General features: G+C 50.5%; 1 protein-coding gene across 1 annotated transcript in view; it reads right to left on the reverse strand.

The window, feature by feature from the left end:
- Positions 1-17350, reverse strand: part of PRPF39 (pre-mRNA processing factor 39) — a 508214-nt gene extending 490864 nt beyond the window's left edge. The window contains exon 1 of the mRNA XM_086937261.1: positions 17166-17350. The gene's annotated coding sequence lies outside the window, so the exon portion shown is untranslated. The remainder of the gene's footprint in view (positions 1-17165) is intronic.
- Positions 17351-23040: the final 5690 nt, after the last annotated feature.

The raw sequence follows: 23040 nt of genomic DNA on the forward strand, positions 1-23040 counted from the left end.
ACCCCAGACCTGGTTGTCCTCCAGGAAACACACTTAATGGGCAATGCGTGCCAAGCACTACACCGGGGAGGCTATAAACTACTCGTGCACGCAGGCTTCACCTCTGGATCTAGAGGGACCGGAATCCTGGTTCGGAAGAATGTGGCACTGACGTGTACAAAGACGTGGGCTGACCCCCTGGGTCGCTTCGCTGTACTAGAGGCCACCTGGGAAGGCAAACCGCTGAATGTTATTTCAGTCTACATCCCTCCAACCTAAGGCGCAGCTGCTTTGCAGGCCCTGCAGAGATCCTCCCACACCTCAAAGCAATGTTTGAGGAGAGCCGAGATGTAGGATGCCCTCCGCTAGACCAGCGATTGGCATCAATAGTGGTCATTCGTAAACCTAACAAACCGGCTAATGCTTGCAGCTCCTACCGACCAATTTCTCTTATCAACACCGAAGTGAAAGTCCTGGCAAAACTCCTCGCTACCAGACTTATGACAGTCCTCCCCGCCCTGATACACGAGGATCAGTCGGCTTCTTGCCAGGCAGTAATACAGCGCTTAACCTCCGACGGGTTCACAACTTGATGAGCAGGATACCACATCTCCAGGAGGACGCAGCTATCCTCTCCCTTGACGCTACGCTTGCCTTTGATTCGATCGAATGGTCATACCTTTGAGGTACTACTCCGCTACGGTTTTGGACCCAAATTCATTCAGTGGATCCGAGTACTGTACACTGATCTCTGGGGTCAAGTTTATGTCAACGGACATACATCCAGGTGATTTCCCTTGCACAGAGGTACAAGACAGGGGTGCCCCTTTGTTGTTCGCACTTACCCTTGAACCTCTGGCTCAATGGATCAGAACTGACAATTCCATCCGCGGCCTCCGATGGAATGCCGATACGATCGACAAGATCTCGTTATACGCAGACGACATCCACATCTAAGTCTCCTCCCCCAAATCCTCCCTCAACAGTCTGCTACATGTTATCACTAACTTTGGCAAATACTCAGGCTTCTCCATCAACGGGTCCAAATCAGTACTGTACGCACTTTACGGTCCACCCCCCCCCACCCCCACCCCCCACCCCCTCCCACGAGGCTATTCAATTGAAATCGCCCTGGACTGATTTAAATATCTGGGAATTTTTTTCACTCCAGACCCAATAATATTTTACGACCGCAACCTAAAGTGCCCACTTCAAAGACTCCATAACGACATCTCTCATTGGAGAACACTCCCTCTCTCTCTCCCAGGCAGAGCGGCCCTATTTAAAATGCTCGCACTCCCTCGATTTCTGTATGCCCTACAAAACTGTCCATTTCCCATAGCCGACTCCTATTTCATCACACTCAGAGACCTTCGCCTCCTCTTATGGGACGGCGGTTCTGCCCGCATTGCTCTCCTTTCACTTACACAGGGGTGGTACGATAGAGGTATTGCCCTACCAAATGTTCGACTTTACTACTGGGCTACTCAATTGGTTGCCACTAACTCATGGATTTATGGTTCACCCACGAACCCTGCTTTTCACCTAGAGAGAAACCAGACAGGCCGCGGGGGATATCTCGAGGCTCTGTATGGCAAACACTCTTGTGCCCGGTATATAGGCCTGATGTCCCACACAATAACAATCTGGCACCGTGCGAATAAGCGACTCGGATGGGCTAACACCCTCACATTATCCACCCCACTTTGGACTTTGCATAAGCTGGGCACCCTATGTCACTATCGGGGCTTCGATAAGTGGGGCACAATTGGCATATCCACCATAGGTGACATGCTTCGCAAGGGCAAATTGCTGACATTCGAAGAGCTCCAGAAGGCGCATGACTTAGCCCAATCTGAGGCCTTCCGCTACCTCCAAATTAAACATGCCATACTCGCCAACGTCCCGGACCTCTCTTCTCTCCCACAATCCTCGCCCCTCGAGGACAGACTCCTGTCAAAACCCCTTCAGGCCAAAGCGATATCCTACACCTACCGCAAATTATGTAATAACATGCCGAACACCTTCCACCTTTTACGAGATAAATGGCAGAACGACATCGGAATCTTGGATGAGGCTGAGTGGCAGGCAGCACGGATGTCCCCGTGCGAATCAGCTATCAATCACAGATTTAGACTTATACAATTAAAGATATTGCACAGAACATACATGTCCGCTCCCCTTCTGGCCTGAATTGGTAGATGCTCATCTGACCTCTGTCTCCGTAACTGCGGTCAGACTGGTACCTTCTACCACATTCTATGGGAATGCCCGGTGCTTCACGTCTTCTGGAAGCGCGCCACTCAGAAAATGACTGGTGCACTAGGAAAGCCCATCCCTCTGATTCCCAAATGCAAACTCCTCAATGTATGGGACCCAACAGATCTAACTGCAATGGAACAGTGGGCGGCTTTGGGTTTTCTCTTACTGAAACTTGAAATAGCTATGCAATGGGGCTCACCATCTAAACCGCTTTTGATTAGGTGGGTTGCTGCTATGGATGTGTGTATGTTGTCCGAGAAAACGGTCTACAAGATATGGGGATGTCCTGGTGTTTGGAATAAGAAATGGAGACGATGGAATATTTATAGAGGTGAACTGTGTACTTCCCCCCTCAACTGACATGGCAATGACCAGACCTGGTCCCCCCTTGTAATAGTGTTTGTGGTGCACTGCTGAAATGTGCGTGTTCTATGACAAGATTGTAATTCATAACTGTTTGCTAAACACTACCTCTGCTTTTGTTCAATACATTATTTTATTTTTTTTTGTAAAATTTTTATTTTGCAAAACACAGAGAAAAAAAAACAGCGAACAAAAGGTACCACCTCGGGAGCACAGATGGTCCCACACAGTGGGAAAGCAATATATTAAGACGAGGCAATAATGCAATGCGAGAGAAGTGAGCAAATAATAGGCTCCAACATCCGCAAGACGGAGGCAGTCGCAAATGTAGCCCCGAGGCGGGGTGCTCTGTTAGTTCAGCCAGCAGAAAGTCCAGTGTCGCAGAGCCGTCGAACTGAGCCTCGTCCCAGCAGCACAGATGTCCCGTTAGCAGTACACAAACTCAACTTCCCGTTCCCCACCCCCCCCTCCCGTGACGGCGCCTCATTCATTCCCCACTCATCCATCACACACACTTAGAGCTGAAATAGATGTAAGGCCCTCAAAGATGCTGGGCACACTGCCGAGGGTAAACCAGTAGAGAGAAAGGACACCAGGGGGCCCCAAATGTGTTTAAAGTGTTTGTAGTTGCCTAGGAAGATGTCCGCCATTCTCTCAAGACTCAGGAGCCTCCACAGCCTAGCGTGCCAAAGTGAGATCGCCGGCGCCTCCTTCCGCTTCCAGGCTGACGCCAGCGTGAGTTTGGCAGCGCCTAGGCAGAGCCATAGAATCTTCTTGTCTGGTGCTCAAGGCCAGGATCTCTCAGGCCCAAGAGTACGAATGCCAAAGAGTTATCGATAGGATACTGCAAGATATCTTTAATATGGGATAAGATCTCGTCCCAGAAGGGTTTGATGATCGGACAATCCCACCAAATGTGGCGGAAGTCCCCCAGTAGGCCACAACCCCTCCAACATCTGTCCGAGACAGCCGGGTAGATACGGTGAAGCCGGGCTGGGACCATATACCACTGTGTAAGAGTTTTTAAGTGCGCCTCCCTCAGGAGTATTGAGTGGTTAAATTGCGTCATGTCCCTCCACAACGCCGACCATTCTCCATCAGTGATATCCCTCCCCACCATCTCCTCCCATTGCTCCATGTAGCACGGTCTAGGGGAAAGAGCAGATCGAAGCAGCAGTTGGTACAGAAAGGAGATGGCCCCCTTCATGGTAGACGTTTTTAGCAGGAAGGCCTCAAAGTCGGAGGGAGGCCTCGTGGCTGCCTCCCGTACTCCCGGTGACGTGGCCCAGCGGAGCAGTTGTAAATGCCTGTATTTTCCAGTTGGCTGTACTTGGTAGTCCCGCATGCAGTTCTCAAAAGGTCAGGGGGTCAGGGCCGTGGAACAGATGAAGCAGCGCCCGACATCCTCCCTCTCTCCAAGTATCAAAGGGGCCCTCGGCGAGTGCCGGCGGGAACGCCGGGTTGAAATGCAATGGAGTGAACGGAGACGGGAAGGTCGTCCATCGTTCATCCCCCGCCAGGGTGTCCCATACTTTCAGTGTAGTCCCCGTGGGCGTACTGATGTACGCATTCACCGGACGGTCACGCTTTGGTTTCCAGGCTAGATCCCAGACGGACCGGCCAGCCACGCTCCAGTCCATATGCAACCAGTGTTTTTCGGAAGATTGCTGTGACCATTCTACCATGACTCTTAGTTGGGCAGCTTTATAATAGAGGTGTAGATCCGGGAGGCCGACCCCCCCGTCAGCCCGTAACCGTCGCAGGAGTGCAAACGAAAGTCGTGCCCGACCTCCCTGCCAAACAAATTTCAAAATCAGTGTCCTGAGCTGGCTAAACAAGCATTTGCAATGCAATAGGTCTCGCATTAGGACATTTTGAGCTATTGGTATTGTAAATGACAATTTTTTATTTCTGTGTTGGTTTTGAAAATAGCTAAATTAATAGCTTTGTCATTTACAATGCCAATAGTAATAACTTTCGCAAATGTGACACCTATAGCATTTGTAATGCAATTAGTGTTGTATTTACGTGACTTAGATGTATTACTATTACAAATAACAATGGCTTTTAATTTTTTTTAATAATTAATACTTAAATAAAAGTTATTGTAATTAATAATAGCAATAGCTTAAACTTTTGTAAATAACTTTTGTGAAGATTGTGTTAAGTGTATTTTATTGTGACGAAAATCCAAGAACAGAAGTTAAATATTAACATCTTTTAGTGACATTTGTAATAAAGTTTGAGACATTGAGAGAACATATTTGAACCAGTTGTTGTTGAATGGTTGCACAGATTGATGCTGTGGTGCCCCTGAGTGGTGGTGCCGAATGAGTGCGATAGATAGATAGAGTGAGGGCGATAGATCGAGGGCGATAGATCGAGTGAGGGCGATAGATAAATAGAGTGAGGGCGATAGATAAATAGAGTGAGGGCGATAGATAAATAGAAAGTGCCTATAAATAAACCAATCAAAAACATAAACACCTAATAAACAAAAATGCCTGATTATTGAAAAGGAATAGACCAAGATATTAGATTTGTGCAAATACAATAAACAGAAGCAAGACAGTGAAGGGGCAGGAGAGCGTGAGACAGAAATAGAGGAAGAGTGGAGAGGCCAATACAGTGAAGGGGCAGGAGAGAGTGAGGCGGAAACTGAGGAAGAGTGGAGAGGCCAAGACAGTGAAGGGGCAGGAGAGAGTGAGGCGGAAACTGAGGAAGAGTGGAGAGGCCAAGACAGCGAAGGGGCAGGAGAGAGTGAGACAGAAATAGAGGAAGAGTGGAGAGGCCAAGACAGTGAAAGGGCAGGAGAGAGAGACGGAAACTGAGGAAGAGTGGAGAGGCCAAGACAGTGAAGGGGCAGGAGAGAGTGAGACGGAAACTGAGGAAGAGTGGCGAGCCCAAGACAGTGAAGGGGCAGGAGAGAGTGAGGCGGAAACGGAGGAAGAGTGGCGAGGCCTAGACAGTGAAGGGGCAGGAGAGAGTGAGACAGAAATAGAGGAAGAGTGGAGAGGCCAAGACAGTGAAGGGGCAGGAGAGAGTGAGACAGAAATAGAGGAAGAGTGGAGAGGCCAAGACAGTGAACGGGCAGGAGAGAGTGAGACAGAAATAGAGGATGAGTGGAGAGGCCAGGACAGTGAAGGGGCAGGAGAGAGTGAAACGGAAACTGAGGAAGAGTGGAGAGGCCAAGACAGTGAAGGGGCAGGAGAGAGTGAGGCGGAAACGGAGGAAGAGTGGCGAGGCCTAGACAGTGAAGGGGCAGGAGAGAGTGAGACAGAAATAGAGGAAGAGTGGAGAGGCCAAGACAGTGAAGGGGCAGGAGAGAGTGAGACAGAAATAGAGGAAGAGTGGAGAGGCCAAGACAGTGAACGGGCAGGAGAGAGTGAGACAGAAATAGAGGATGAGTGGAGAGGCCAGGACAGTGAAGGGGCAGGAGAGAGTGAAACGGAAACTGAGGAAGAGTGGAGAGGCCAAGACAGTGAAGGGGCAGGAGAGAGTGAGACAGAAATAGAGGAAGAGTGGAGAGGCCAAGACAGTGAAGGGGCAGGATAGAATGAGACAGAAATAGAGGAAGAGTGGAGAGGCCAAGACAATGAAGGGGCAGGAGAGAGTGAGACAGAAATAGAGGAAGAGTGGAGAGGCCAGGACAGTGAAGGGGCAGGAGAGAGTGAAACGGAAAGTGAGGAAGAGTGGAGAGGCCAAGAGAGTGAAGGGGCAGGAGAGAGTGAGACAGAAATAGAGGAAGAGTGGAGAGGCCAGGACAGTGAAGGGGCAGGAGAGAGTGAGACAGAAATAGAGGAAGAGTGGAGAGGCCAAGACAGTGAAGGGGCAGGAGAGAGTGAGACAGAAATAGAGGAAGAGTGGAGAGGCCAGGACAGTGAAGGGGCAGGAGAGAGTGAAACGGAAACTGAGGAAGAGTGGAGAGGCCAAGAGAGTGAAGGGGCAGGAGAGAGTGAGACAGTGAAGGGGCGGGAGAGAGTGAGAAGGAAATTGAAGAAGAGTGGAGAGGCCAAGACAGTGAAGGGGCAGGAGAGAGTGAGGCGGAAACTGAGGAAGAGTGGAGAGGCCAAGACAGTGAAAGGGCAGGAGAGAGTGAGGCGGAAACTGAGGAAGAGTGGAGAGGCCAAGACAGCGAAGGGGCAGGAGAGAGTGAAATGGAAACTGAGGAAGAGTGGAGAGGCCAAGACAGCGAAGGGGCAGGAGAGAGTGAGACAGAAATAGAGGAAGAGTGGAGAGGCAAAGACAGTGAAAGGGCAGGAGAGAGTGAGACGGAAACTGAGGAAGAGTGGAGAGGCCAAGACAGTGAAGGGGCAGGAGAGAGTGAGACGGAAACTGAGGAAGAGTGGAGAGGCCAATACAGTGAAGGGGCAGGAGAGAGTGAGACAGAAATAGAGGAAGAGTGGAGAGGCCAATACAGTGAAGGGGCAGGAGAGAGTGAAACGGAAACTGAGGAAGAGTGGAGAAGCTAAGACAGTGAAGGGGCAGGAGAGAGTGAAACGGAAACAGAGGAAGAGTGGAGAGGCCAAGACAGTGAAGGGGCAGGAGAGAGTGAGACAGAAATAGAGGAAGAGTGGAGAGGCCAAGACAGTGAAGGGACAGGAGAGAGTGAGAGAAATAGAGGAAGAGTGGAGAGGCCAAGGCAGTGAAGGGGCAGGAGAGAGAGACAGAAATAGAGGAAGAGTGGAGAGGCCAAGACAGTGAAGGGGCAGGAGAGAGTGAGACAGAAATAGAGGAAGAGTGGAGAGGCCAAGACAGTGAAGGGGCAGGAGAGAGTGAGACAGAAATATAGGAAGAGTGGAGAGAGAGGAGAGAGTGGTGTGAGAGGAGAGAGTGGGGAGAGTGAGGATAGTGAGGAGAGGGGAGATTGAAGTGAGAGGGAGGTGAGAGAGGGAGGGGAGAGTGGTGAGAGGGGAGAGTGGGGGGAGTGAGGAGAGGGGAGAAAGGGGAGAGAGGAGGGGAGAGGGGAGAGTGGAGAGACTGAGGGGAGGGGAGAGTCAGGAGATAGAGGAGAGGAGATTTTATAGTATTGTTAGAAAGGAAGTGAAACTAAATAAGGGGGGGATGCAAGAGGAGGATGATATGGGAGTGACCAAGAGCGTGAGAGAGAGAGAAATATATTCTAGGATAGCTGAGTGGACTAAATCGATTACCCGAGACATTTGCCTGGGACTTGTAGACTAAAACTAGCGTCACATCTTTCTGACGCCAAAGAATCGAGAACCATTGAGTCGGGTAACACAGACACCTGTTTGGCGCGCCTGGAGATGAGTGGGAGTCTGCAATGCGCTGTATCAAAGGTCGCTATCAGCTGTCCAAGAGTCAGAGACTTTTTAAAACGAGTGTTAGGCACAGGGCTGGGATGAGTGAAGAATAAAAATAAATAAAAAAAGAACAAGCATTACAATAATTTCACTGAAGTGCCCCCTTGGGTCTAAGCTGTGGAAAAAAGTCAGCAAATGTAGCATCTAACTGAAGAGAGGAGGCAGGAAATTGAGTAAAGAATGGAGGGGGCTGGTGGTTCATGTCTGCCAAGGCTTTACATGTTTCAGTCTCCAATTATGTAATTCTGAATAGGAGTTCTGCTGCAGATCTAGAAAGAGAAGCTAAGAAGGGGTGGGTCTTCTTTCAATTAAGGCAAAAAGGCACTCTGCTAAACCCAGGGCCGGTTAGGGCATTAACATACAAAATGCGTTATTTTGATGTGGCAGAGGAAATTGCCCGCTTTCTACTTTTTATTAAGCATTTGACATCTGATATTTTTATATTGTTTTTAGCTATGTGTGTTATTTGCTATTAAAAGGTTTCAAAGGACAATTGTCCCAAAACCCGTATTTTATTACCTCCCTAATCGATTTCGATAGCCCAAAGGCCAAGTCTACACCAGCGTCTCCAAGATCACAATAAAGGTCTGGATTCTTTAGATTTTGGTGATTAAATGTGCTCTGATACACTATGCACCCTCTGCTGTGCCCCGGAAGTAGTCGAGATGCTGTTAGACGGCAGAAATCACCGCGTCTGAAAGACAGCTTGTGGGACCTCGATTGTTGAGGTCAAACTGACGGCCATAAAAGAAAACGGGAGTTGTAAAAAAAAAAAAAAGCAGGCTCGGTTTATCCGCCCCTCACGTCCCAGTGCCCCACACCTCCAGTGCATACGAGACCCGCCAGGCGTGACTACAAAAACAAGCTCCCTTTAAACTTTATTTTAAATCGGTTATCAACACAATAAACAGATCAAGGGGGTTGTATCATGTGACAGCGGAGTTCCAATATGGATGAGCACTGCTGCGTCTATCCATCTTCACTGCAGTATTAAGAAAGGGTGCAAATGTTGTCAGGCAACCAGTGTTGCATCTACCCATCCTTGATGTGGTACCAAGAAAGGGTCTAAATGTTATCCTGCAACAAAAATTGTTGTAATGGAAAATTAGCTTTGAAAAATAAATGCATGTTAATGGCATGAAACATTACAGCAAATGTTAACTAATGTATGTGAATCCGTGTGTACCACACATAACATAAGCCAACAAGTCAGCATGGCTGGGGGGAAATAAAAAGCTTTGAGCATGGTAACGGGTATATTCCAGCAACCAGAGGAAGAATGTACCACGTAATCATGGAGGTAATAAACCGCCTGGGATCAGATGAAGTTCACACCAGATAAAGAGTCAATGCTATGGCCACAAACACGAAAAACATTCTACACAGAAAGAGCTAATCCAAGCATTTCTCCAGACAAACCATGTTATTTGTGACCAAATCTCCATGAGGCGGTCGCGATGCTCACAGCTATCATGCTCATCAAAGGCACTCAGAACTGGAAACATTAAATTTTTCAGAGGAAATGAAAGTAAAGTTATGCGTGCGGCTGCCGTGCTGAAACCTGAAGCGTGGCTGCCGTGGATGGCATTTACCACTGTTAATTCATGATTCTTTCAAAAAGCAAGCATAATGCAAGAATCAAATATTCCAATTAAAACGTGTTTTTCCTCACGTGAGTTTTGAGACGAACAGTGGCAGAAAACAAGCAAACTCACCGCCACAGCCCGGCTTTAACAGGAAGCCAGGCAACCTTTGTTGGGACGGGGGCGGGGCCAGACAAAAACAGGAAGCAGGCGCTCCTGTGCCCGCCGGAGGATTTCCATGTTAGCTAGCGGGGCTCCCGTGCTCGTGGAGAGACCCGCGGCCCCCGCCTGTTAACCTGAATGACACGCTGGCTGCCGAGGGACACAAGAAGAACCTGGTGAGTGGGGTGTGAGGGGGATGTGTGCGCGCGCGTGTGTGTGCGACGGCGGGGGTGTCTCTGTATGCGTGCGTGCGTGCGTGTGTGTGTGTATGTGCGCTCGTGTGTGTGTCTCTGGTGAGGTAAGGGGGGGAGCGTGTGTGTATGCAGTGTGTGTATGCGACGGCAGGGGTGGGTTCTCTGTATGTATGGGTGCGTGCATGGGCGCTTGTGTGTCTGTGTATGCGCATGCGTGATGGGTGCGTGCATGGGCGCTTGTGTGTCTGTGTATGCGCATGCGTGGTGCTGTGCGCGCACTCGAGAAGGAATCTGAGACGGCGACGCTCGTGCTTGAGCTCCGTCTCACATTCCTTCTAAAACGCTGACAAAAGGTCTGAAGCAGACACTCTCAATGCTCACGCATTGAGAGTAAGGTCTGCTCGACCTAAAAAGGAAGTGCTCAGTGGAATCGGTAGGGCCTGAAAAAGATATAAGTATTTGGGGAGAAGGACCATTTTAATGGCATGCACCCGACCTAGCCAGGACAGGAATTTGGGCTTCCACTTCTCCAGTTCGGCCCGCGTCTTGGCCAGCAGGGGGCGGAAAGTTGGCTGCAAATAAGCCACCCACCGTAGGAGTCAGGTGGACTCCTAAGTAAAGTATCGAGCCCGAGGCCCAGGCTAGCGGTGTTGTCGCTCTCACCTGAGCAATCTCGGCCTGTGATAAGGTTAAATTCAAGACATAAGACTTGCCGTAATTAACTTTGAAGCCAGCCACTCCCTCGAAGTCCAGTAAGATATCCCGAACGCATGGGAGAGAGTTAGCGGGATCGGCCACCGACAGCAGGACATCGTCCGCAAAGAGAGATTTTGTGCTGCTCTCCTGTGAATGGTATGCCCTTCACCCCCTCATGTTCCCGAATCGCCATCGCCAAGGGCTCAATGCTGAGCGCGAACAGCAAGGGAGAGAGGGGGCACCCTTGTCTGGTGCCTCGCGAGTGCTGGAAGAAGGCCGATAGGTGGCCGTTCACCGCCACCCTCGAGCGAGGGCTACAGAAGTTTGCCCTCACCATGGTGATAAATCTGTCGGAGAAACCAAACGCCTGCAACGTGTGGAATAGAAAGCTCCAGTCCACGCGATCGAAGGCCTTCTCCGCATCCAGGCCCACCAATACCGCCGGAATGCGGAACCTGTCCGCCTTCTCAATGAGATGAATCACCCGACGCGTATTGTCGTGCGTCTGGCGGCCTTTGATGAAGCCGGACTGATCCGGATGAACAATCGCCGGTAGCAGGTCCTGGAGGCGGCTCGCTAGTATTGCCGAGTACAGCTTCGCGTCAATATTAAGTAAGGCTATGGGACGGAATGAAGTACAGTGCTCCGGATCCTTCCCCGGCTTCGGCAGGACCGTAATCACCGCCTCCGCTAGGGTCCCGGTATTCACTCCGGACGTAGCCATGTCATTAAAGAGGGCGACCAGGAAGTCGCACACCTCAGTCGCGTAGGTCTGATAGAAGACTGCAGTGTACCCGTCCGGGCCGGGGGCTTTATGTAATTTCAAGTTTTTAATGGCGGAGAGGACTTCCTCTCTCGAGATCGGAGCTTCTAACAAGTCGTTCCACGCACTAGAGACCTGCGGGAGCGGCAAGCGTTGCAGGAACTCCCGCTGCGCTGCAGCATCCAGCTCCTCGCCCTTATACAAAGCGGCATAGAAGCGGCCAAATATGTCCGCCTTCTCCCCGTCACGATGGTGGAGCACTCCTGCGGGGTCTCTGATCCCCCCTATGTATTCTCGTTCCCGCTTGTCCCGCAGTTGCCGGGCTAAGTGTCTGCCAATCTTATTACCACTGGAGTATGAGTGCCGCCCCAGCCGCAGGAGGGTGAGTTCGGCCCTGTTTGCATAGTGTGCCTTCAGTTTGCCCCTAACCGCCGTCAGCGGGCGCAGGGTGACCCTCGAGGGGTTGATCTTATGAGCCCTCTCGAGCTCAAGCACCTCGGCTTCCAGCGCATCCCGTTCCTTCCTACGCAGAGTGTTAAGTTGTGAATTGAGGCCCAAGCACGTCCCTCTGATCGTTGCCTTGAAGGCGTCCCACGTGGTCGTCAGAGAAGTGTCCGACGGGGGATTGCAATCGAAAAAATCACGGATGGCCAGGCGCAAGGCTCGGTTGGAAACTTCGTCTCTAACCACCGACGCCGGGAAGTACCACTTTCGGCTCGCGGTGTCGGGCGGCGACCAACGGAGAGTGAGCACCAGGAGGCTGTGGTCCGACACCGAGATCGGAAGAATGGCGGCATCTAGAATGTGCCCTCTAAGGGATTGACTAAGGAAGATGTGATCCAAGCGAGAGTAGGAGTGGTGCACATGTGAAAAGAATGTGTAGTCTTTCATGGCGGGGTGAAAAAAGCGCCATCCATCTACTAGACCCAACTCCCCCACCCCTTGCTGCGTGGAATCAGAAAAGACCCCTGTGTCCGCTCTGCGTCCCCCCGAGCTGTCCAAGTCCCTGTCCCACACCAAATTGAAATCGCCCAACATGAACAAGAGCCCCTCCGCAAAGTCCCCCACCTTCACCAGTAATTCTTGTAGATACTTGTTCTGACCGGCATTGGGCAGATATACCACCACAAACGTACACAACCTACCCTGAATGTGCCCCTTAACCATCAGCCAGCGACCCTCCCTGTCATTGCGGACCTCCACAGGTTGAAAATGCAACGTAGCCCTGAACATAAGTGCCACCCCTCAGTGCTTCGTGACAGCAGAGGACCTGTAGACAATGGGGTGCGCCCTATGGCGGAGCCTCAACTCATCCTTCCGTGCCAAGTGTGTTTCTTGCAGTCCAACTACATCAAGGTGATGGTCCATCACATACTTCAGAACCCTCTGCCGCTTCTGAGGCGAATTCATGCCCTTAACGTTCCACGTCCCTACACTAAGCGGCATAGCAGATACAAAACCCAGAACCCGCTCTCAGCATGCCAAGTGTCATCCACCCCGCCTCCAGCCCCGCCCCCAGGCAGTAGACGACCAGTTGCTTCCAGAACATTCGCGGTACGACATCACCAACAGTAAAGTGCGCACTCAACAGCAGACACACAACAATCATCCCCTTTGGCCCTCCGTCACGGGTCCCCCCCCACTGTCCCCAACAACCCCCATCCCAAACCCACCCCAAAAGATATGCAAACCAAACAAAGTGCAAAGTCAAAAACAAAAGTGCAGAAAGAATACTCATCAAGACCAGTAGGCCGAAGTCCGTAGGAAGCCTCCCACTCAAGAAGCAGGCCGGGGGAACAAAGACACTATTCCCCATGGCCATAGTCGAGGGCGTCTCCTCCAAGAGTACTTTCAGCCCCCTCAACCAGATGGCCCGGGCCCCTCCGGCGCCGATCCGCCATTTCCCAGGGGTCACGCCGCCCCAGAGCTATGCTGTGTGTCGGCCAACGTGACCGATGCCACCGAAGCGACTGCTGCACCCCGTTCTTGCAGGCTGGCAGAGAGATCCGGCCGTTGTCTGATGGGTGAACCCCCCACCCTTTGCCATGAAGACGAGCGACGTCGCCTTCGGGATGGGGAAGCCGTCGCGGCCTGCGAAGGCGGTACATCCTCCAGGCCCAGAAGTTCTTTTGCTGCCTGAAGCGTGCGGATTTGAGCGAGGCGGTTCTGCCACCTGAAAATGATCCTGAAGGGGTGCCCCCAGGAGTAGGCGATGCCCCTCTCTTTCAGGAAAGCCGTCACTGGTCGAAACTCCCGCCGCTTTTGCAAGGTAGACGCCGCCAGATCTTGGTATAGCTGAGGCCGATGCTCCCGGAACTGTAGCGACTCGATGGCCCTGGCCTTGCGTAGTATCCGTTCCTTAAGCTGGAAATCGTGTACGCACACTAGGATGTTGGGGGGGGCCCCCCCCGCGCCGTGGCAGGCCTACCCTGTGTACTCTGTCCATCCGAATCTCCTTCGTGTCTTCCTCGTCCAGCACCTGGAGGAACAGCTCCTGGACATACCCCCGCAGGTCCCCAGCCTCACCGTCCCACGCCACAGCCCGTATTCGGATGTTATTTCTACGGGAGCGGTTTTCTAAGTCCTCCGTGTGCAATTGTAGGTCCAGATTTTGCTCGGTGAGGCGAATGATGTCCTGCTGTAGCAGGTGAACGTCGGTGGCTACGCTCAGATCTCGGTCTTCCAGGGTCGCCACCCTCTCTCCTATGCCGTCCACGTCTCTCCGCACCTCCCTCAAGTCGGAGGCTAGCTGCGCCCTGAGTTCGGAGATGTCCTCCTTGATGGAGGCAAACAGCTCGGTCATAAAGGCTTTTGTCGTCGGGGCCTCATCGTCCGATTGTTTCGACGATCCACTCGCTCCAGGGGAAGCCGGTTGCTGAGAAGATTTCAGAGCATTGTCTTTCCCTTGACCTCGTTTGCGCGGCACATTAGACATGGCGGCTCCGACCCAGCGCCACGTGGCGCAGGATAGTGGCGGGCGCAGTCCAAACGTATACCCCGGCGCGCTCTGTAGCTTCCAGCTGTGCCCAGCCCCACGTGCACAGCTACTCGATCCGCGGGCCCCACCGGAGCCCAGGCCGGGCAAAGCCCAAGCGCCGACGCCTGCTTTCCAACGCCCTCCGGGCCTTCGTGCGACGCAAGATGCGCCGGTATCCGCTGGTCAGTTCCGCGCTCTCACTCCACAGTAGACTTGGCAGCCCCCAGAGCTCAGGCTCCGTGCCTCGTGGCCAAGTTCAATGGTGGGCTCCGCCGTTCAGTTCAAACGCTCCCCATCACTTGCTCTGTAGTCGCCGGCTGTGTCCAGCCCCACACGTGCGGTAGCGGGTGGCGCTGACCGCGGATGACTCCGACTTCCGTGCGCCTCAGTCAGTGCTGGAAACCGGTGCAGCAATACCCCAAGGGCAGGGGAGGTCGATCTGGGTCTGTCGCCAGGCCCACCTGTCGCCGGAATGCAGCCACTCTCCGCTTTCCGTCTGCTCCGACTTCCTCAGGGCAGCTCCAGGGCCCCGCCCACCAACCACGCCGGGCCTCGATGTCAGGAGAGCCCGGGGTCTCACAGGCCGTGGGGCGCGTTCGATCTCAGGGGCGAACTCGGGGTCACACCACCTCGGCGACCACACCAAGGACAACCGCTCCGTCAGGCGGACTTCCCCGCCGCTTTTGGGGCGAGTGAACTCCCCCAGAGTCGTGCTATTAGAAGCTTTGTAGGATCAGCGCCGGAGCGGCACGAAAAGGCGTCCTACTCCGCCGCCATCTTGGCCACGCCCCCCAATACATTATTTTAAACAAAAAAAAAAAAAAAAAAAAGAAGTATCCAACTATTTAAACACCGTATAAATATCAAAAACTGTCTCTCAAAACCAACACTGGTTCCTCATGGTGTACCCCAAGGCTCAACTATATCCAGCCCTTTTCAATCTCTTCATAGAACCTCTTACGGTTATCCTGAACCAAAGAGGGGTCAAATATCCCATATATGCTGATAACACTCATCTCGATTACAAAATTAAATCACCCAGTGACATCCTACATCTGAATACCACATTAATCAAGATACACACTTGGCTTCATATCAGTCACTTAAAGCTGAACCCCAACAAAAACTACTACTTTTCTCCCCGAAAAAAACAAGCTTTTACCAATCCAAGTTTGGATCAAGAATTTGGACGCTCTAAACTGTTCTCCAACACCGTAAAGTCCTTGGGTATCACCCTGGACAGAAACATGTCATTGTAAGACCACATCAACAACTCATCCAAAGGAGCACTCTTCACACTAAAACAACTCAAGAAAATCCAACCTTTATGGTAACGCCATTTTATCACAGCAACTCCGATACTAACCGTGCCCCCTCACGTTCAGTTCTCAACATGGCAACCTGGCTAATAACAGGTTGCAAATGGTTTGAGCACATCACACCGACCCTCAAGAGCCTCAATTGGCTTCCAATCGAAGGAAGATGTTTCTACAAGACTACTTGAATCACCCACAAAGCACTTCACACACATAAACCCAACTATCTGGAGACCAAACTTTTGAAAGCTGTTAAAGCCATATCTTTGAGGAGCTCCAACTAACTTATTCTTAAACCTCCCAATCTGAAACAAAAATCCTCCCATGCACGTACTCTCTCTCAGATAAGGCTCCCACGATATGGAACTCACACCCTCCCTAGAGACCTGTGCTGGAACCCCTCATTTTCGTGTTTCAAACAGGACATTAAACACCTACTGCTCAACAAAAATTGAACACGCACCCTAACAGATATGTCCCAAAGCTCACACACACTCTGCCATGACCAGTTTCAGCTGTCTACTATGTCTTGTACGTTTTTAGCTCAAGTGGTTCCTATGTCTGCATGCTGTAACTACTGCTGCAGCCGAACGATTTTCTTTGCCTGTATTTTTGCATGTACTTCAATATAATGATCTTACATTATATTTAAAGCGCTCTGATACCTTCTGGTCTAACTAGCGCTATAAAAAAGCGTATAATCATAATACTTACATGTGTCTAAAACATCTTTGGGCTCAAAATCTAAGAGCGAGGATGCTTGGGATTGCTCATTACTTTGAGGAATGTCTGCCACTGCATGTGGTCCTGCTGCTTCCCACGAATTCAAGTCAGAGGCAAGTTCTGAGACACACTACCACGTGGGACCGCCAGCCCCATTTAACTCATTACACTCCTCGTGACGACAACCCTCCCCACAAAACAGGTGTCTCTGAGACAATCAGAGGGACATGATGTGGCATAAATGTGTGGAAACCGAGTATACCCACCGAACTGAGTCAGAATCATGCACTAGTGGAATCGCATATAAGGTTTTTTAGTCCTGGTTTAGCAACAGGTAAAATCCACGAAACACCACCTACTGTGTCATCGTGGGGGGGAAGCAGCAGCGACCGTGAAAGGGTTAACTATACCCATCCAATCTAGAAATGTACAAATTCGGTGTCTTACGTCATACATCAACTTAAGAGGCAAAACCTAGACAGCCAAATGAAGAAGACAAAACTCAAAGTCATTAAGCAAATATATGTTAACTTTCAGGTTATTTGTAAAAGGGTGGCTTTTGGGTAGGCCAACATATTCAACAATTTTTTCCACAAACGCTTGTTTAAATTCATTTCAAATAGGTGCTGTTACACATTAATGACTGCGGGTTTTCAAATACAACAACCAATGGTTATTCCCGAGCTATGTTCAGCGAGCGGCCATAGAGTCGTTCAGACTGGCACTGTCCCCTTGGAAGGCGTTTGAAAACCCCGGGAGGTAGCCCTTTCACGGACCTAAGTAAAGCGTGCCGAGCCTTCGGCCAGAAGATGTTTTCACTCACCACGATCATGGAAGCGGGTCAGACACGGTGAGGTGGTCGCTGAGGCACCTTCCAGGCAACGGACTTGAATCATGCGTTCAGAGAGCGCAACCCACACCGATAGCACTGAATGTGGCCTAGGCCCAGGTGGGGAACAGCCGTGCAGTGGAAACGGAGGAGGCGTGGCACAGGAGATGACGCAACGTGAGGCACGAAGATGCCGGGTGGCGCTCGGCAGCAGAGGGCGTCACGGATGCTGCTGAGGGGCGGACCCAGGATTGGCTGCAGTGATGACGACACAGCTCGTCCTCTGCTTTCACTCAGCCCCAACGAGACTGAACTTTTTAGGTCTCGTCTAGCTATCGCGTAAGACATGGGTACTCACAAACTTTCTCTTGGGGGCCGAATTTACAGTGTAGTTTGTGGCCGAGGGCCGCACTGCTGGAGGCGGGGTCAGTGGGGGAGGGGCTAGAGAAACAAGCACTGGCGTTGCCAATAGGTCTCGCAGTAGGAAAGTTGGAGCTATTGGTTTTGTAAATGACAAAGCCCTTTATGTTTTTAAAATGAAAACAAAAATAAAAAGCATTGTAATTTGCAATTGTAATAGCTCCAACTTTCCTACTGCGAGACCTATTGGCAACGCCAGTGCTTCACAAAAATATAAAATTGCCACTAATGATTGGGACAGACTTGTGCCTAACGAAGGTAAGTTCACACAGTAATTCAACCACAAGTCAACTACTTGTGACCATCAGCTCAGTGCCAGGCTCAATGCACTGCACTGAATTACAGGCAATCACACAAAAAAGACTATGCCAAAAGAGTCAAGCGATACTCTTTGTATAAAGCACTTTTATTTAAGGTACCTTATTATGACGCACAGTAGTCAAGTAAACAAAACAGTTAAAGCGAAGGTGAAGGTGTATCCTCCCCATCTGCCAAACACCGAGATGCTGCACAGGTGCAGACTCCCATCTAGAGGCTGCAGAGGGGCCCAGCACTGAGGTGCATTTGAGCATCCTGGACATGGATGTGAAAACTGATACTAGAGGCTCTCAGAAGGTTACAATGAGGACTCCTGTTTACAATAAACAGCAGGGAGCCGGGTGAAGTGCATGGGGTACCCCACAAGCACTCTTACTGAAAGAGATAAGAATCCTCTGATGGGCACTTGACTCATTGTCCTATTAGGAAGACCAGAAACACGCATGGTATGTAGCTAATAGCCAGGCAACATCAGTCTTTATCAAACAACAGCATACAGGTTAGGGATGTAAAGACTGCAGAGAGGCGAAGGAACATCGAGACAAACCTTACTGGCATCACTATTGGTCTATTTATTAAAGAGGATTTGCCATTGCAGTTAGGCTATGTTGGACACGCAACTGAATAGACGTGTGCAGTGTGTGCATTAACCCACCGATCTATCGTATTGTTCTGTAGATATAAAAAAGAAAACTCCCACACATACATGTGCCACCCAGAGGTAATACCAGTATCTCAACTCACACTATACCGATAGGCTCGTCAGAGATACTGGCCTTACACCCCGGGGGGTCATATGATTTGCAACACTGCATTGAAAATAGCCAAAGTACAACTTTCACAGTGACTGAACAGACTTTAAGTGCCGCCACCACACTCGCACCGTTTTAGTTCTCCTTGCACTTCTCCCTACCTCCGTTGGCCTTCATTGCATGAAGTGCTTTCCCTTTGTGCATTTTTATCTTCCTGCTATTACAAGGTTTAAATATTCATTAGTGGGAAAGAAGGAACCAAAGCAGACCTTCAAAATGGGATCAGTGGGAAAGTATTGACTTGGGCCTGTCTGTGTTGTGACAGTGCCCTGGACGCCACTGAATGCCCCCAACACTCTGCATTTTGAGCCATTCAGTCATGCATTTTTGCTACTGTTGAAAGCGGTGCGAAATGGCAGCGTCTGACCCGGAGTCCTTGGTGGTCTCTCGAGGGACTCTGGTTAAAAAGGCCCGTCCTTTGTTTCGGCGGAGACTGGAGTCCACTAGGTCATTCAAAATGGGAAATAAAAGCAGTGGTCCTGGGAAGGAATGAGGGATTAAACCAACAAAAAATGCTTCTGGTGGGAGCCCATTAGTAACAGTTTCAATGTCCTGAAGCTGTTTACCTAGAATATTATTTATTTTGTTTTAAGGCGATCCTGTTTTTACGAATTGTGAAAATATTAAATCGGTTATTACAATTTCAGTCTGCCTCTGTTTTTTCGCTCTTACGGGTAATAGAGAGGAGGTGTCGTTAAAGCGACCGAGCCAGGCCCCTCTCACGCGGAGGTGGAATATGGTCCGTTTTTTTTCTAGGTGTGTGCATACAAGATGGGGGAACGGGGGGTGGGAAGCAGAGTTCAGGGTTTCAGGTTTCACCGAGGGGAGTTACGTGCAGAAACACCACTCTAAAACAAAGACAACTCAAGGGCAAGCAGGGGCTAATCTACGACAGATAACCCCCCTCCCCCTGAAAACACTGCGACAGCAAATGGCAAAGTCTGTGAACTAAATGTTTACAATTATTTCCACTGACCCTAATACAGGCATCCATCAACTCGCTTCCCAGTGCCCGGGGTGAGATAACCTGCAGCGCACCTAACGCCAGTAACGTGACGTAAACGCACACTGCAATCTAACTTTGCAAATAGCGCCAGGTCTAAATACACGGCCTGGAAGGAGACAGAGAGAACTTCAACGGCCTTTGTGTTTCAGTGTTTAGACACAGTGGACGAAAAACTCTCTGTGATAGATTAGAAACTTAGAGGTGGTGAAGTGCTACTGTGTATTACATTATGAAAAAACACTGGAGAAAAGGCCTGCAGATTCTGGCAATGACTTAGGACCGGATCTTCATGTCATTCATTATTTTCATAAGTGTGTAGAGGAACTCTTCAATCAATATAACATTCTTTATTTTTTGTGGAGGCAATGAAAAAGTAAGGGCTCGAGTACATCGAAACTTGAAATAGCCCTCAATGGATTTGACGGAACAAGAGACTTGTTAAGATTGTGTGCAATGTAGGTTTTAGGGGGCTGCTAGAACACCTGGGTAGTTTACTTATAGTTTAAGGCCAACGGTAATAAGTTTTCGCTATCCTGGGGAAAGGATGTGGCGTTGAGGCCAGAGCTGCCGACTTTAGAGCTGGGAAACCAGGCGTGATTCTCGGCGCCGGCTCAACTGCCTGTGATTTTGCGCAGATCACTTAATTCCCGAGCCTAAATAGATTTCTTTTTTAAAGCGAAGGTGTCCTTGTGTAAAATAACATGTACTTTTGTTAAAGAGCTCCAATACCTTAGAGTCGGCTCTTTATAAAAACTTTTGAAAGGGTCCCATTAAAAGTTGGTGCAACTTTTCATTGCTGGCTGATTTGTAATCTGGAAGGAATGGGGCTGAGGGGGGGATTTTGTAAACACCTAGAAAGCAGAAGAAAAACAACATAAACCTACAGAAAAAGCTCAGAAAGGTGGTAATCCAGAGTAGAAACCCACCTCGGGCATTGTAGGACGGAACGGTGTGCCTTAGTTGTACATTTCAGTCCTGTCCAGTTAGGATTCAAAGGCCGATAAGATGGCTTTCGTTGTTTTCAGTGGTATTGACTTGTAATGAAGACTTAGCTATAGGGCTTTCCAGAGCTATCCCTTTGCCCACTTCAGTCTACTTGGCGGGAGATGATTGTGCGAGACTGGCCTATTTCGGGTCTTTGGTCGGAGTGTGGCGTGGGAACAGTGTTTTTACATGAGTCAGAGCACTTTGCATTTGATTGTTTTTTCCTGATTGTTGATACGTTTGCAAGGTATCTTAGGACAACGGTAACTGGCGTGTCTTGTTCCACGTATGCGAGCGAGGGGAGAAGAATGGAGGGGGAGGCAAGACAGAGGCAAAGAGTGAAGACGGATGGGGGCGGGAGAGCCTACGAGAGAAGCACACAAGGGAGACATGAGGGAAGCTGGTAATTAGGGGAGGAGAAGCCGCACAGCACACGCTGGGCGAAACCCTTTGATGTGCTGTGCAGCCGTGAATGCGCATGCTTGCTTGGTCATGTGATTCATTTGAACTTAAACAAAACCGCACGAACGAAACCCTTGGTTTCACGAGCGTTTTGAGGACATGAATTCTCGCTCCGCTCAATGCGCTTGCGCGCATTGATAGGTCGCGAGACCTAAAAAAGAACTGTGACCATGAGGTTGAACACAGGCCACTGCAGCGGACGCCTTTGTCTATTGAGCCACCAGACCCAGCATACACACACCTCTCTCTCTCTCCCTCTGTCTGTCTCCCTCTGTCTGTTTCCCTCTGTCTGTCTCCCCCTCCTCCCTCTGTCTGTCTCCCTCCCTCTGTGTGTCTCCCTCCCTCTGTCTGTCTCCATCTCTGTCTGTCTCCATCCCTCCCTCTGTGTGTCTCTCTCCCTCCCTCTGTGTGTCTCTCTCCCTCCCTCTGTCTCTCTCTCCCTCCCTCTGTGTCTCCCTCCCTCTGTGTCTCTCTCCTCCCTCTGTGTCTCTCTCCCTCTGTGTCTCCTTCCCTCTGTGTCTCCCTCCCACTGTGTCTCCCTCCCACTGTGTCTCCCTCCAACTGTGTCTCCCTCCCTCTGTGTCTCCCTCCCTCTGTCTCTCCCTCCCTCTGTCTCCCTCCCTCTGTCGCCTGTCTCTCTCTGTCTCCCTCCCTCTGTCTATCTCCCTCTCCCTCACTCCGTCTCCCCCTGACTCCCTCCGTCTCCCTCTCTCTGTCTGACTCTCTCTGTCTGCCTCTCTCTCACTCACCCTCCCTCCCTTAGTATCCCTTTCTCTCTCTCTCCCTCTCCCTCCCTCTGTCTGTCTCCCTCTGTCTTATTCTCTCTGTCACTGCACTTCTCTGTCTGTCTCTGCCTCTATCTGTCTCTGCCTGTCTCTGTCTCTACCTCTCTTTGTCTCTATCTCTGTCTGTCTCTGCTTCTATCTGTCTCTGTCTGTCTCTGTCTCAATCTGTCCCTGCCTCTATTGCTGTCTGTCTCTACCTCTATCTGTCTCTGCCTCTATCTGTCCCTGTCTCTGACCCTATCTAGCTCTGTCTGTCCCTGTCTGTATCTGTCTCTGCCTCTATCTGTCTCTATATGTCTTTATCTGTCTCGATCTGTCTCACCTCACCCGGCTCTCACTCCCTGCTGCCCTCCCACCTCGCCGGGCTTTCACTCCCTGCTGCCCTCCCACCTCACTCGGGCTCTCACTCCCTGCTGCCTCATTGGGCAGAGTCTACAGAAGTGAGGCTATGGTCATGTAATTTGTTCTAGGTAAATTAGTACAGTGATGAACAACACTGTTGGGTCTGAGAATTGGGGACGGCTGAAGTGAGCAGGAGGGGACACTTATTGTATGTGTGCACACATGGTGGACGTGTGCACACATGATGGAAAGCATCAGGTGGCGGTGTGCAGTATCAATCTTTCCATGTTGGACCTGTGCAGAGGGTAGTGTTCGTGTGCAGGCTACCGCTCTGTATGCACAAGTGCAGGGCGGTATACAAAGTCAGGATGACGGTTTGTGGAAAGTATTACAACCTGGGTGTACATGATTCTAACTGCCGAGCATAGACAGCTGTGATATTGTTGTGGTGACTAGTGTTTAGTGTGCAATGAGTCTGGAAATCAGCATTACATATCAGGTATGCACACACACAGAGTGCAAGCCCTCACCTACTTCGCAGAACCAGTTGTAGGCGCCTCTCGTTAGAATTTTATTATGCTCATATACACACCGTGTGCAAAATTCTTAAAGTGTGCAGAGTGATACATGCTGGTGGAGTTGGTGACCCCCGTGCAGGAGGTTAGTGTGTGCCATGGCATGTCATATGTGCACAAGCGGCACACAGCCCATCACCTAGCTCGCAAGACTTGTCACAGGGG

This window comes from Lissotriton vulgaris, chromosome 9, assembly GCF_964263255.1.
Source record: "Lissotriton vulgaris chromosome 9, aLisVul1.2, whole genome shotgun sequence".
Taxonomy (NCBI): Eukaryota; Metazoa; Chordata; class Amphibia; order Caudata; family Salamandridae; genus Lissotriton; species Lissotriton vulgaris.